The 13,966-nt window shown below is 46.3% G+C and overlaps 1 protein-coding gene across 3 annotated transcripts in view; it reads left to right on the forward strand.

Annotated features, from left to right (window-relative positions):
* Window positions 1-13,966, forward strand: part of LOC310843215 (uncharacterized protein) — a 292,631-nt gene that overhangs the window by 145,417 nt on the left and 133,248 nt on the right. The window lies entirely within an intron of this gene.

A 13,966-nucleotide genomic window follows, 5' to 3' on the forward strand; every position in this document is an offset into this window, starting at 1 on the left:
TACTTGTTCTCATTTGTCCACTGCTTAGAAACCAATTTTTGCTTTCAGTGATCAGTCTAGAAATGAGATAAGCCTAATTCGGATGGTCATCTGTCTTGTATGATCTAGCAGAGATTCCTGCATTGCAGGGGGTCTCCTGGCTCTGAGAGACAAGCAGGGAGGGTGGATTCTGGCGGATGGAGAGGGAGCCCCTGGTGGCTCCTCCTTCTCCTGACTCATCTCTGCCTCTCGACCTCCCTCCTCCCACTTGCCTCCTTCCTCTTCTGCCTCTGGTTCTGGACTGCATTCTGCCACAGAGTCTCCCAGCTCACTAAGCCCTGTTGCCCCTTGTTGCGTTCACAAAGTAAAGGAAGGATTGAACTCTGATTAATAAGAATACACACAGAGACTTGAATCAGCAAGACTCATAGACTCATAGAATCATAGAGTTGGAAGAGACCACAAGGGCCATCGAGTCCAACCCCCTGCCAAGCAGGAAACACCATCAGAGCACTCCTGACATATGGTTGTCAAGCCTCTGCTTAAAGACCTCCAAAGAAGGAGACTCCACCACACTCCTTGGCAGCAAATTCCACTGTCGAACAGCTCTTACTGTCAGGAAGTTCTTCCTAATGTTTAGGTGGAATCTTCTTTCTTGTAGTTTGGATCCAATGCTCTGGGAAGGGTGCGTATAATCGTGTCTCTCTGTGTCTGTCCAGTGTGGTGTAGTGGTTAAGAGCGGTGGACTTGTAATCTGGGGAACCGGGTTCGAGTCTCCGCTCCTCCACCTGCAGCTGCTGGGTGACCTTGGGCCAGTCACACTTCTCTGAAGTCTCTCAGCCCCACTCACCTCACAGAGTGTTTGTTGTGGGGGAGGAAGGGAAAGGAGAATGTGAGCCGCTTTGAGACTCCTTAAAGGGAGTGAAAGGCGGGATATCAAATCCAAACTCTTCTTCTTCTTCTTCTGTCCATGTGCAGTCCCTGGCCCAGGTAGTTTTTATTCACAAAAGAACTTTTTAGAGAGTGTTCGTAAGAACCAATCAGATTTCTTCTGAGCATTTCCACAAACCCACGTGGGGAGAAAGTTAAACCACCATAACTAATTAAGCACGAGGCAAACAAAGAACAGAACTACAAATAAGACATTTGGCAACCCCGGAGGTGATAAACAAGCAATACCTGTGATAAGGATGGCCAGGAGGACAGCAATCATTATCACCTTCATGTGAGATCTGCTTCCTGGCACTAAGATTAACATCCTACATCAAAGAAACTTGCCCACTATCTTTATGGCCCAGGATGCCTGCCTGTCTAAGCAACTGGGCTGTGTACGTGACAAGAGAAATGGCCAGCAGAGGAAATGGCCAGAGATGCAGAGTTGTAGATTGATCAAGAATCATATCAAAATAGTTTATACCCAGTCAATGCAATGCTTTCATTGCTGACAAAGATGGCTTACTCTATATTTGTTATAATTCCTCATAGCAATCTCACCTGATCCCTACAACCCCTTCAGCTTCTGACACCTCCTCTTCCCAGGCTTCTCCCTCTGACAGCTCATCCTCCCTCCAACTCCACTCCTTCAGCTCTGAGCCGTCTTCCCTTCCTGGTTCCCCAGCTGCTTCCTCCCACCATTCCTCTGTGCCTAACCAGTCCATGACATTGCTCCATCCCTCGGCCTCTGTCCCCACAAGGCAGCTTCCCCTGACCTGATCTGGTTCCACAGCCGCTGCTTCCCTTCTGCCCCCATGAAAAGGCAGATCAGGAGGTCTTGCCGGCATCCTTCTGCCACCTGCAAGAGAAAAAAAGTAAGCAGGACGCCAGGAGTGCCTGCATCTCTCACAGGGGAAACAGGGCATCTCTAACTACAGATGGGCCTTTGAGGAAGTCTAACCTGCTGAGTGCATTTTGATGTTTGTGCCCATTTCATATGTTTATTTGTGCAGAAATACATCTCCCGTCCCCTGGACCCTTATTCCCAACTGTTTCCCCCCAAAACAAGATGAAAAGAACCCCTAGATGAGTTGGAAAACCAACAGAATAGACCAAACAGAGAAATGCCACCTTCCTCCTTACCCAGTGGCCTCACTCTGGTGTCCAACGGAGGTCTCTCTGCCTCACAGGAATCCAGGTCCATTTCTGCAAAATGATCGTTTTCCTGAAAGAGCAACAAAGATTCAAAACAGAGAATGAATGGTGAGAAATGTTAGAAAGAGAATGACAAAGACTTAAAGGGTGTTAGATCTCATTCCATGGATGCTTTCCCAGAAAAAGGATGGTCCATCAGCAGACCATTATGGGATGTTCTCCGTCCTATTTGGAGCCCCTTGGGAGTATCCAGAGGAAAGTCTCTCTCACCTGCTTTCTCTCCTCTGCCTGAATCAAGAGGAAACCTTCGGCCAGGGCCACCGCCTGGGAACTGGTCTCCGCTCCACAGTCCCTCACCCAGCTCTCCATCTCTGGTGGAAGGACAGCCAGGAACTGCTCCAAGATCACCAGGTCCAGCATCTCAGCTTTCGTGTGCCTTTCTGGCTTCAGCCACTGACGGTCAAGGTGGTAGAGTCGGCTGCAAACCTCTCGGGGTCCCTTGGCCTCCTGGAAGCAGAACTGCCTCAACTGCTGGCTCTGCACCTCTGAGCGGAGGGTGTCCTCCTCACCCAGGATCTTCTGCACAGAGTTCTCCCAGAATCCCCCACTGCTCCCGGTTTGGATGTCATGGCCTCTTCCTGCTCCAGGGCCAGCTGAATCTTGCTCATCCATCTGTGCTCTCAGGAAGCCTCTGAGAGATCGGAAGGAACCCTTTGGTCTTCTGCCAAGTTCTGTCTGTCTGAATGGGAAGCTCTAGCAAATCCTACAAAGCAAATACATTGTTCTGTTACAGAATTTGTAGGTCAGGAGAAGAAAAAGGTTCCTTGAGGAAGCATGGATGAGTCTTGCTGGGAACTAGGGCTGGACTGCACCACATCCCAGACCATTGGCTATCTTTTTTGGGGGAAAGAGGAGTAAGAGGAGAAGAAATATGTCTCTAGCCTTCTAGCAATGCAAATTGTGGAGGCAACTGAAGGGATTTCTGTGAGATTAATCAACCTGGTTTCTGCTGCTTTCCAGTCAGTGCATGAAGTCAGACCTGACTGACGAGGAAGTCATTTGTATCTTGTGGGAAATGAATGCTTGGCTCTAGTGGGGTTCCTCATCCGGGGGTCCTCAGAAGTTGCTCCCCCCACCCCCATTCCCCTGCTTCTGTCTCCTTTTCTTGCACTTGGACTCTCTGCCACTCTCAAGACAGACTCCTGGGGTGGGGTCCCTTTTTCTTTGCTCTGAGGGCCAGGTATGTTTCTGGCCAACCCCCTGAGGGCCAAGTGGGCCAAAGACATCTCTCTTGAAATTTAGGCTGGCAATTTATTATGATTATTCTATTAGATAGCTTAACACACACACAGCCACTGATTCCAAGGTCCCTGGAGGCTCAGTGAGAAGCAGCGCCCATTTCCGGCTGCTTTGCCAGCAACAATCCCTTTGGGACAGAGAGGATGTGGTCCTGGGATGCCCTGCTCTGGGTGCGAGGGGATTGCTGCAGTGGCCTCCGTGGGGGGCTGCCCTAGGAGACACTGGGAAACTGGTCCCCAATGCAGCAGCCAGACTCTGGGCTGGGATCCCTCTCCTTATTCCTGGCCTTTCTCTCCCACCTTTTTTTTTGGGGGGGGGCTAGTCCACCTCCTCGTCCAGCTTTGGAAAACCATTTGCACATTTTTCGTCCGTTGTGCAATGAGGCTGAGCGACGTCACACAGAGTTAAAGTCCCAGGGACTCCTTTGTTTAAAGAAGGGAGATCTTTTCTGAAGCGGGGGGGGGGGGCGGGGGGCCAAATGAGTTTTGGATCCTCTGATCTCCAGGAAGGAGAGCATGGCAGACCTGGCCCCTCCCTGGCTGGACCCTCTCCTCCTCCCTGACTTGGGGTGTCCCCCCCCTGCAGGAGCAGATCAGGCCCCCCAGGCCCCCTCCCCTGCTGCAGCCCTGGGACCCCCCCTCTCCCCATTGCACCCTCTGGGGGGAGAGAGAGGAGACTCACCAGATCCCAGGAGGGGAGAGCGAGGCAGCCCTTGCAGGAGAGACACCAAAGCAGGAAAGGACTGGGGGGGGGGGGCTTGGAGCTGGAGGACCTGGCCCCCCCTTGCTTCCTGTCCTCTCTAGGAAGGTAGCTCGGTTCCCTTTAACTCTTGCAATGCAGAGTCCATCCTGCTCAGCCCTCTCTCGCTTGGCAGAAACTCATAATCTTATTATTTGTTATTCATTCGGGGGGCAGCTGCCCCCCTGGCTCCGCCAATGCCCAGATATCCTTTTGGGGGTGAGGCTCTTGGCTGGACTCTGAGCATCTCCCTCCCTTGGCCAGAAACCAGAGGAAGAGCTTGCAGGGAAAAGGGCTTTGCAGGAGGCAAGGAAGCTCCTCCTGGAATTCAGGAGTGGAGAGAGAGGAGGGGATCCCAGGATCATCTAGTCCAACCCCCAGCAATGCAGGAATCTCAGCTCAAGCATCCATGGCAGATGGCCGTCCGATCTCTGCTGAGAAACCTCCAAGGAAGGAGAGTCCCCCACCTCCCAAGGGAGACCTTTCTCCTGCCCAACTGCTCTTAGATGTCCCTCAAGGCAGCGGGTCCTGATTTCTAGCCCTGCTGAAACTATGGCGCTGGCTACCAAGGAGGAACCAAGCAAAGTTCATAATAAATAAATCCCATTCTCGTCATAAATGAGTAATATTTTCCTATGCATGCTTTTTATACTAATATACAAATGTATGCCATTCCCTTGTCCAGAAATGCTTAATTGCTAATTCAATGGACTGAAAATGGATGGTTGTTGTTATTATTATATTTAGGGAAGCTTTTAATGTTTGATGGACTATTGTATTTTACAATACAGTAAATTGGCAATAGATTGGCAGGGTATAAATAAATTATTAATTAATTAATTAAATTGATCATGTGAGTGTTCTTCTTCTGAAAGAGGCAGGTGGAATATCCACGGTTGCTAATAGCATAACGTTGAAAGGCTAGTGAAATATCAGGAGCCCTTTAGCATCTGCTTGGCATGCAGAATGTCCCAGGGTCAACCCCTGACATCTCCTGCAAGGGCTGGACGAAATCCCTGCCTGAAACTCTGGGCAGCTGCTGCCAGTCAGTGTAGGCCAGGGGTCCTCAAACTATGTCCCACGGGCTGAATCCAGCCCTCCAGGGTCGTGAATCTGGCCTGTACAGGCATTTCAGAACCCACCAAGTGTCCGAGGCTGAAAGCATCTCGCCGCCCAGTCAGTCAGTCCCTGTGTTGTGCTGAGGTAAACGCCACTAGCATGGTGGAGGCTCTACCAATGAAAGGCCAGGGGGTTTCACTCGGGGACGGGCAGGGTTGTCTTTTGGCTTGAAGAGCAAAGTTGAGGTTGGCGGAGGAAGGCAGACTTGGATCAATTCGGTTTCATTACATAGACGTTTACTTTAAAGGTGGGAGAAGGAAGTACAGTCCTATTTCTGTGAGTGGAGCAGGGGTCTTTCCACTCATGTGATTTACATGCTCTGAAAGTTGGGATCTGTTTTGAGATTTAAATTTTAAAAGGGTGGAGTGGAACTGGATATTGACCATCTTGTAAGCCTGGGGCAGGGCTCAGCAACCTTTTTCAGCTGTGAGGCGGTCCACCATCCCTCAGACCATGTAGGGGGCCAGACTAAAATTTTTTTTGGGGGGGTGAACCATTTCCTATACCCCACAAATAACCCAGAGATGCATTTTAAATAAAAACACACATTCTACCCATGTAAAAACACGCTGATCCCCAAATCATTCGCGGGCCGGATTGAGAAGACGATTCGGCCGCATCCAGCCCCCAACCCTTAGTTTGCCTGTCCCTGACCTGGGGAGCCACATTCTGGTTGAAGGAGGCCAGGATTGGCCCCCATGGCTTGGGATGTCCCTCCTCCCCTGCAGTAGGGCTTGGAACCCAGGAGAAAACTCTTGGAATAGCCTTGCCAGGTGCTCAGGGACGGACTCACCTGTCCCCATGTCCTTCTCTTTGCAGATGTGCTGCGGTTGCACATCCCTCCCCCAGGGGTGAGTATTGGAGAGAACCAGAGCAGGGACTCAGACCTGCCCTCTTGCCCCCCACTCTGCACTTTCGGATGTGGAGAGACCCTCCCTTTGTGAGGAACTGACAGCCTGACTTTTGCCTTTCTGCCAGCTCACCTACAGATTAACACAGCAAGGTGTGCTCTGCTGAGCCACAGAGTCAAAGGTCTACTGGCAGCTGCATTGTGGATGGAGGAGCATCCCTCAGATCTGACTCCACTTGGCTGATCAGAAAGCAGCATTTATAGTGTTTCTCTGGAGGTGCTAGGGTGGACATCTCAGTGGGGTTGTTTCACTGTAGAAAGAGCTTTGCTCCATCCCAATTCCCATGGCATCCAAACTGCCCAGACCTGGAGCATCGCTTCACAGAGTCAGGGGGACTGTGGAGAGCGGAACCCAATCCCACCTCCAGGCTTCAGATTCTTTATCATTCTACATCTCCAGCAGACTTGGGAAGAGTGGAACAGAAGGTAGCTTGAAAGAGACAACAGCTTCACAGCTGAGAATCCTGTAACGGGCAGAGCAGGAATACCATATAGGTGGGTTGGCAGGCAGAGAATAAAACAGTGTGATACCTGTATGCATTGATGAGTATAAATGGTCTGATTTTTATTTTTTAAAAGAATGGGGAACTGAGCTAGGGCAACTCGTTTTCTTAGAGTGGCAATGGCACCCACCCAAGAGGGGCCAGAACTGAGTTCCAGCAAGTTCTGGCTGGAAAAAGACCCTGGTTAGGCCCATTCATAAGTGAGGCCAGTGTAACATGCACAGGAATGGGAACTGACCACAAGACTAGTAAAAACCAGTTAAAGGGGAAATTCCGGAGGTCCGTTCTTAAGCCTCTTATTCTGAGGCACGCTTTCACTAATGGGGTCTCCCACTGTGCACACGCCTCCTGTGCACAATTTCTGTTCACATCTTGGGGCAAAGTTCACAACCAGAAGCAGCGACTTCTGGGTTAGAGGAGTTCGTAACCTGAAGCGTTCGTAACCAGAAGCGTTCATAACCAGAGGTACCACTGTACAGGCCTTCTGGCAGCTCTGTCTTGCCCTCAGGACCCTGCCCAGGCCGCATCCCTCATTGGCCCCATTCTGCACTCTCCCCAAGTGATTTTACCCAGCTGCCATCTGTCTTGGAACTATGACAACTGTTCTTGGTTGCCTGGATGAAGAGGGGTATATGTCTGACCACACCCATTTTGCCACAACCACCTCTGGGATGTGGCTCCCAGAAAGCTTTTGATAAGAAAACATGGCCCTGAGGCTGAAAAAGGGTCACCACCACTGAATAAATCCCTGCTTTTTCAGGACTGGAAACCCAGAATAACATGGCATCAAAAGTTCCAGATTTTATTAGGCCAGAGATATGATTAAAATTAGGAAAGAAACTTGACCATCATTTGTTAAAGCAGTCTATTACAGTATTACATACAGAACAATATAAATATGTCATTTCTGTGTGCAACCTGAGAAACATGGAAGAGATGGAGGAATACTGTAGGTCCTCAGAAATCTCCACTAATTCCATTTCTGGATTTTCATGATCAAAACAAATATCTCCAGTAGAAGGGGTGGACATCCAGGGGGTTGTTCTATGTTCAGGACCTTATTGAGGGATGCTGACCCATCTTATAATAACCTCTATGAATCCAGTTGACTCCAGATAGCTCAGGTATGATTTTTTAGGCAATTTTTTATGGAAGCAGGAGGGACTTCATTATCAGAAAGTGTGTGAATCTTTTTTTATCTAACTCTGGAATGTATATACCAGGAGAACAACCAAGAAGACCAAGGAACTGGAAATCAAGCCTTATAAGGAATGGCTGAGGCAATTTGGTGTGTTTAACCTGGAAAAGAGGATATGATAGCCATCTTCAACTATCTGAACGGCTGCCACATGGAAGATGGAGCAAGTTTATTTCCTGCTTCTCCAGAAGGTTGGATTCAAATGGCATGAAAGAAGATTCCAAGTAAACATTTGGAGGAACTTTCTGACAGTAAGAGCAATTTGATGGGGGAACAGACTCCTTCAGAAGGTGGTGGACTCTCCTTTGTTGGAGATTTTTAAACAGAGGTCGGAGGACCATCCACCAGCAGCGATTCCAACAATGCATGAGGTTGGGCTGGGTGACCCCTGGGGTTTCCTTCCAACTCTATGATTCTATGATTCCATGAGGCATTTGGAGCTTCAGGATGGACCAACAACTGCAGGCTGGATTGATCAAAGATGGCATATAAACCTGTATGGACATTTGACACAACACAACATAGTTGTTAGAAGGGGAATGAAACGAGAGGCAGGACTGAGATTTGGATATGCTTCGAAGTTCAGGCTATGGGAAGTCGTAAAATCAAAATTACAATTCGGAAGACAATTTGATCTTTTTTATTTTAGTTTTTTATTTTAATTGGATTATGATTTGATATGTTAATTTTTATGTTAATTGGATGTTTTTTATTGGGAAATTAATATACACTCTAACAAAAAAAAAGAGGAATTAAACAACATCAGCCAGCATGGTGTAGTGGTTAAGAGCGGTGGACTCGTAATCTGGTGAACTGAGTTCGCTTCCCCGCTCCTCTACATGCAGCTGCTGGGTTACCTTGGGCTAGTCACAGAGTGTTTGTGGTGGGAGAGGAAGGGAAAGGAGATTGTGAGCAGCTTTGAGACTCCTTAGGGTAGTGATAAAGCGGGATATCAAATCCAAACTCCTCCTCTTCATCGTCCACTTCTTCTTCTTCCTTTAGACAGGCAGTCTCCCCACCCCCACCCCAGTGCATCAATATGGAGATTGTACTTCCCTTTGGTTTAAGCACTAGATGCTGGGAGCAAACATTTATTCATTTACTGGTCACCCGTCTTGGTTCCTACTCGAACAGTACGTGGGCACTTCTACATAACTGTTGTTATTGTGTTTGTGATGTGCGTGGTTCATTCTGTCATGAATGCTTTAGCAGAGTTTCTTGCATTCAGGAGGCTGGACTAGATGTCCCTTGGGGTCCCTTTCAACTCTATGATTCTATGATTCATTCAAAACCAATAAAATGTTTGTAAAAGGAAAAAGAAAGATGATGGTTAGATCCAGCGCTTTATTTCTGGGGGTACTCAGGGGTACGCATACCCCTAAACATTTTGTGAATCTTTGTCGGAATCTCCGCTCGGCCAAGCCGATAAGGCCTCATCTTCCTCCGAGCTGAGCCTTTGAAATCGCCTCCGACGTGTTTAATGACCTGAGCCTTTGATGAGGCCTCAAGCACATTCTATCCAGCAGGCTTCCCAGCACAGGGGAGAGACGAGAGGTTTGGCTACATTGTAAAAAGTTTTATTTCTAAACTACGCAGAACAGAAAAGACATCCTCTCTCTATGAAAGCAGAGAGCAACTGAACAAAGGAACTAAGGAACAAAGGAAACAGGAAACCACTAACATCACATCCCGTCTCCCTTTCCCGTGAGACTGCAAGGTCTCTGGAATGTAAACAGAGTCCTGGGACTCCGCACAGCTGCACAGTGAGAAACAGAAACTAACATCCTCCCCCTTTCTGTGAACACCACTGGGCAGTGTGTCAGTACATTATCAGTACAAACCCAATTTCTGTACATAGGTACAGTGTTGATCCTTCGGAACAACCTTGGACAATAAATCAGCAGGAATTTCATTACCTGGCATGTAGGACACCGTTATGAGTCCTTTCTGAACACATTCTCTAGCATGTTGCAGCTTCAAAGTGCTTCGTGCTTTGCTTACAACCTTCAGAAGTCAGAAAAGCCAAACTTGCTTTGTTGTCCTGATAAACCTGGATTGGACATTTGACAGGAATTCTCGTGTCTTTACACAACTGTAACAACCATTCACAATCCACGAGTGAATAAGACAATGCATTCAGTTCAGCTTCACAAGAACTTAAACTTATTGTGTGTTTTTTTTAATTTATTTATTTATACAACACGGGAAAAAACACACAAAAAAACACAAATACCAAATTACACACAAATTACAAAAATAACCATAGACACATAATTTTCTTGGCAAACAATAAAACATCTATTGGTCTTAACACTAAAGACCCAACTTCCCGTCTGTTCCATATTTCAAATTCATATTACTTATTGCCAATACACGTTTTTTCCATAATTAAACTTATTTTCAATAAATCTAATTTCTTCTATCTACCTAGCAACTATTACTGAAGTTCCTCGAATGCTGCAACTGAATTTAAACTACTATATTTATTTTTCAGATATTCTTTGAAAACCTCCCATTTAGAAACAAATTCCTGTTTTGATTTATTCTTTATTTTTTCTGATAAACCATCTAATTCGGCATATTCTGTCAGCTTTTGGATCCAATCTTGTATAGAGGGGATTTCATTACTCTTCCATTTTGCTGCGATCAAAACTCTTGCTGCCGCCGTCGCATATAAAAAGATACCCTTCCTCTTTTGTGGAATATCCAAATCTGTTATTCCCAGGAGGTAGGCCTGGGAATCTCTTTATTGAAAGAGATCTTTAGCATTTTTTGCAGTTCTGCATGTATACTCTCCCAGAATACCTGTATTTTCCTACATGTCCACCACATATGATAGAATGTTCCTGAGTCTCCGCATCTCCAACAATTACTTGACACATTTTTATACATTTTCGAAAGTTACCATGGTGTTAGATACCATCGATGATGCATTTTTTGAAAGTTCTCTCTAATCGTGTAACAGTTTTCCCATAAATTTTCCCATTGGGCCATGGTTATTGAATGGCCAAAATCCTGGGACCACCTCACCATTGCCACTGTTACCTCCTCCTCCTTGACTGGACAGTCAAGGAGGAGTCGGTAAGTTTTGGAAAGTTTTTCTTTTAGAATTTACAAGATCAGATTCAAATCGGGAAATATCTACTGAGAACCCCTTTTGTTTGTCAGATTTAAATTTTTCAAGTAACTGATGGTATTGGAACCAGTCTGAAATGTGTTCTCTTATTTCCTCAAATTTTTTAAATTTTATTTGGTTATCTTCATTTTTTAGAAGTATTTTATATGTTGGCCAGCTTTCCTGAGTATTTTTCCGTTTTACTGCTATGGCTTCTACTGGAGAAGTCCACCACGGGACTTTAGGCTCCATCAGGTCTTTATATTTTTCCCATACAGCAAAGAGTGACTTTCTTATTATATGGTTGGTAAAATTTTTATGAATTTTCGCTTTTCCATATATTAGGTAGGCGTGCCATCCCCAACGGTTGTCAAAACCTTCCAGGTCCAGGAGGTCCAGATCCTGCAATGTGCACCAATCTTTTAGCCAGGTGAAACAGGCTGCCTCGTAGTAAAGTTTTAGATCGGGTAGAGAAAAACCTCCTCTCTCTTTTATGTCTATTAAGACCAGGTGTTTAATCCTAGGTTTCTTCCCTTCCCACAGAAATTTGGAAATTTCTCTTTGCCATATCTTGAGACAACCTGCTTCACCCAGTATCGGAATCATTTGAAATAAAAAGATTAATTTTGGAAGCACATTCATCTTTATAATGGAAATCCTACCCAGAAATGTTAATTTTAGTTTACTCCAGGTTACCAAGTTTTTTCTAATCTCTAGCCAAGTTTTGGTGTAATTATCCTGAAATAAGTTTATGTTCTTGGGGGTGATCCAAATACCCAAGTATTTCGCTTTTGAAAAGATTTTCAGGCCCAATATTTTTTCTAAGTCGTCCTTTTCTTCTGTAGTTACATTTTTAACAAGCATTTTTGTTTTTGTTATGTTCAGCTTAAAGCCTGCCACTTCTCCAAATTCTTTAATCAGTTCCAGCACTCTTTTCAGCTTCAAAGTGCTTCGTGCTTTGCTTACAACCTTCAGAAGTCAGAAAAGCCAAACATGCTTTGTTGTCCTGATAAACCTGGATTGGACATTTGACAGGAATTCTTGTGTCTTTACACAACTGTAACAACCATTCACAATCCACGAGTGAATAAGACAATGCATTCAGTTCAGCTTCACAAGAACTTAAACTTACTGTTGTTTGCTTCTTGCACGACCAATCAAATAGACCCTGGTTGTACATATAGCAAACTCCAGACGTGCTTTTCCTGTCTGTAGTGTCACTTCCAAAACTCGCATCAGCAAATATCTCAAGACCATCAGACTTCTAATTGTTAAATGTCAGTCTGTAATGCATAGTGCCTTTCAAATAGCGTGCTACACGTTTCAGAGCTTTCCAATCCTTAACAGGATTGTTGACTTGTCTGCTTAGCAAGTTACAGCTAAGTGCAATGTCAGGTCTTGAATATCTGGCAATGAATATTAGTTTGCCTAGCACACTTCTGTACAGTGTAGTGTCAGAAAATGCTTCTTCCGTGTCATCTACCTGATAACTTGTTGTCATTGGTGTGTCTACAGGGTTAGCATCCATCAGGTTTAGCTTGGTTAACACATCAGCAATTTTCTGTGACTGGTATACTAGGAATTAAAGCTGCATCACATGATGAACACTGCAAGATGGCGGAGGCTGCTGAGCAGACTGCCAGAAGTTACACCCCGGGGAAAGCTGAAACAGTATCCCAGAGCATGCAGGGATGTGTTCCTGAAACCGAAAGCTCCACAAAAGAGAGGCTTTTGGAGGAAGAGTGCACGAGGGGGGTGTTTCCTGTTCAGGGGGTGAAATCTCCAAAGCAGGAGGAGCAAGGGGAGTTGGCTGCCAAGTCATCCCAACCATCACTGCAACCAGCAGGTGGCACTGATGTTGGAAGCAGTGGAAAGTTTTTCCTGTGAGAAGTTTGGGCAGAGTCCAAATGCCAGGATGTTCCAGTACAAAGGCTAAGGCAAAACTTTGTGGAAGATGGAACTGGTTCACCACATTTACATCACAGAAGGGTCCAATCCACCAGTTGGGTGAAGACTCCTTGGAGGTGCAAAGTATTGTGGAGTCCGGCACACTTCCCTGTTTTCCATTCAGCTTTCTGGACTTTTCCAGAATGTGCACAGCGCTAGCCGCTTGGTGTGTAAGCTTGCAGAAGATAGAGTCCACACGCTGTTGTTCTAAACTAACAGCTTTATTTACAGCAGAACAGTAAAAATAAACAAACCATCTGAGACAGCAGGCATCTTGCTTCCTTGCTCGGCAGCAAAAGCGAAAGTCAGACAGAACAAAGAAACAGCTTCTACAGAAGTTGGAGACAGCTCCTCCCCAGAACAGGCAGGACGATGGGTTCTGAGCTGTTAAGCCTATAAGCTCTGATTCCCCATCACATATATAAGCTCTGATTCCCCATCACACCCCTCTCATCCTGCACTGCTGGGGACTCGTAAGTTTCACCACTTACCCCAAACACAGAACTTTACAGAACTCCCCATGACGCTGAAAGCTCAAGGTTTCATGAACCCATCTGCCAGGTTATTCTGGCTTGAACAGTACTGAAATCTCACCAAGCCTAACTGGATACTCTGAAACCCATTTTGGAAACAGATGCCTAGGTGTTTGGTTCTGGCCTTAAACTGCCCAGACTCTGCCAACTTCAGACAGGGTTGATTGTCCTCCCACACCGTGACAGGGAAACAACAATCCCTGCAGATTTCTTGAACCAAACAAACACAGAATTCCAATTCCCTGCAAAGTTCAGACAGCACACTGAATTCAGCTTCAGTAAAGGAAAGCGCAATAAAATTTTGCTTCTGGGTGTGATGGCCTGGGATTCAGATTCAGATGCTGAACCTAAGGAATCCCAACCTGCACAGGATTCCTCGCCTCCAGAACCAGGTGAGCCAGGGTTGGGGCATGAGCCTGCAGAACATCAGCTAGCCATCACCCTTAGCTGACAGCTTGAGACAGAAATCCTTGGTATCCTGCAGATACGCAGCACCCTTCCATTCCAGGCACTCACACTCGGGTTTGTAGCTTCCTT

Source organism: Podarcis gaigeae (genome assembly GCF_964106915.1).
Source record: "Podarcis gaigeae genome assembly, chromosome: 4".
Lineage (NCBI taxonomy): Eukaryota > Metazoa > Chordata > Lepidosauria > Squamata > Lacertidae > Podarcis > Podarcis gaigeae.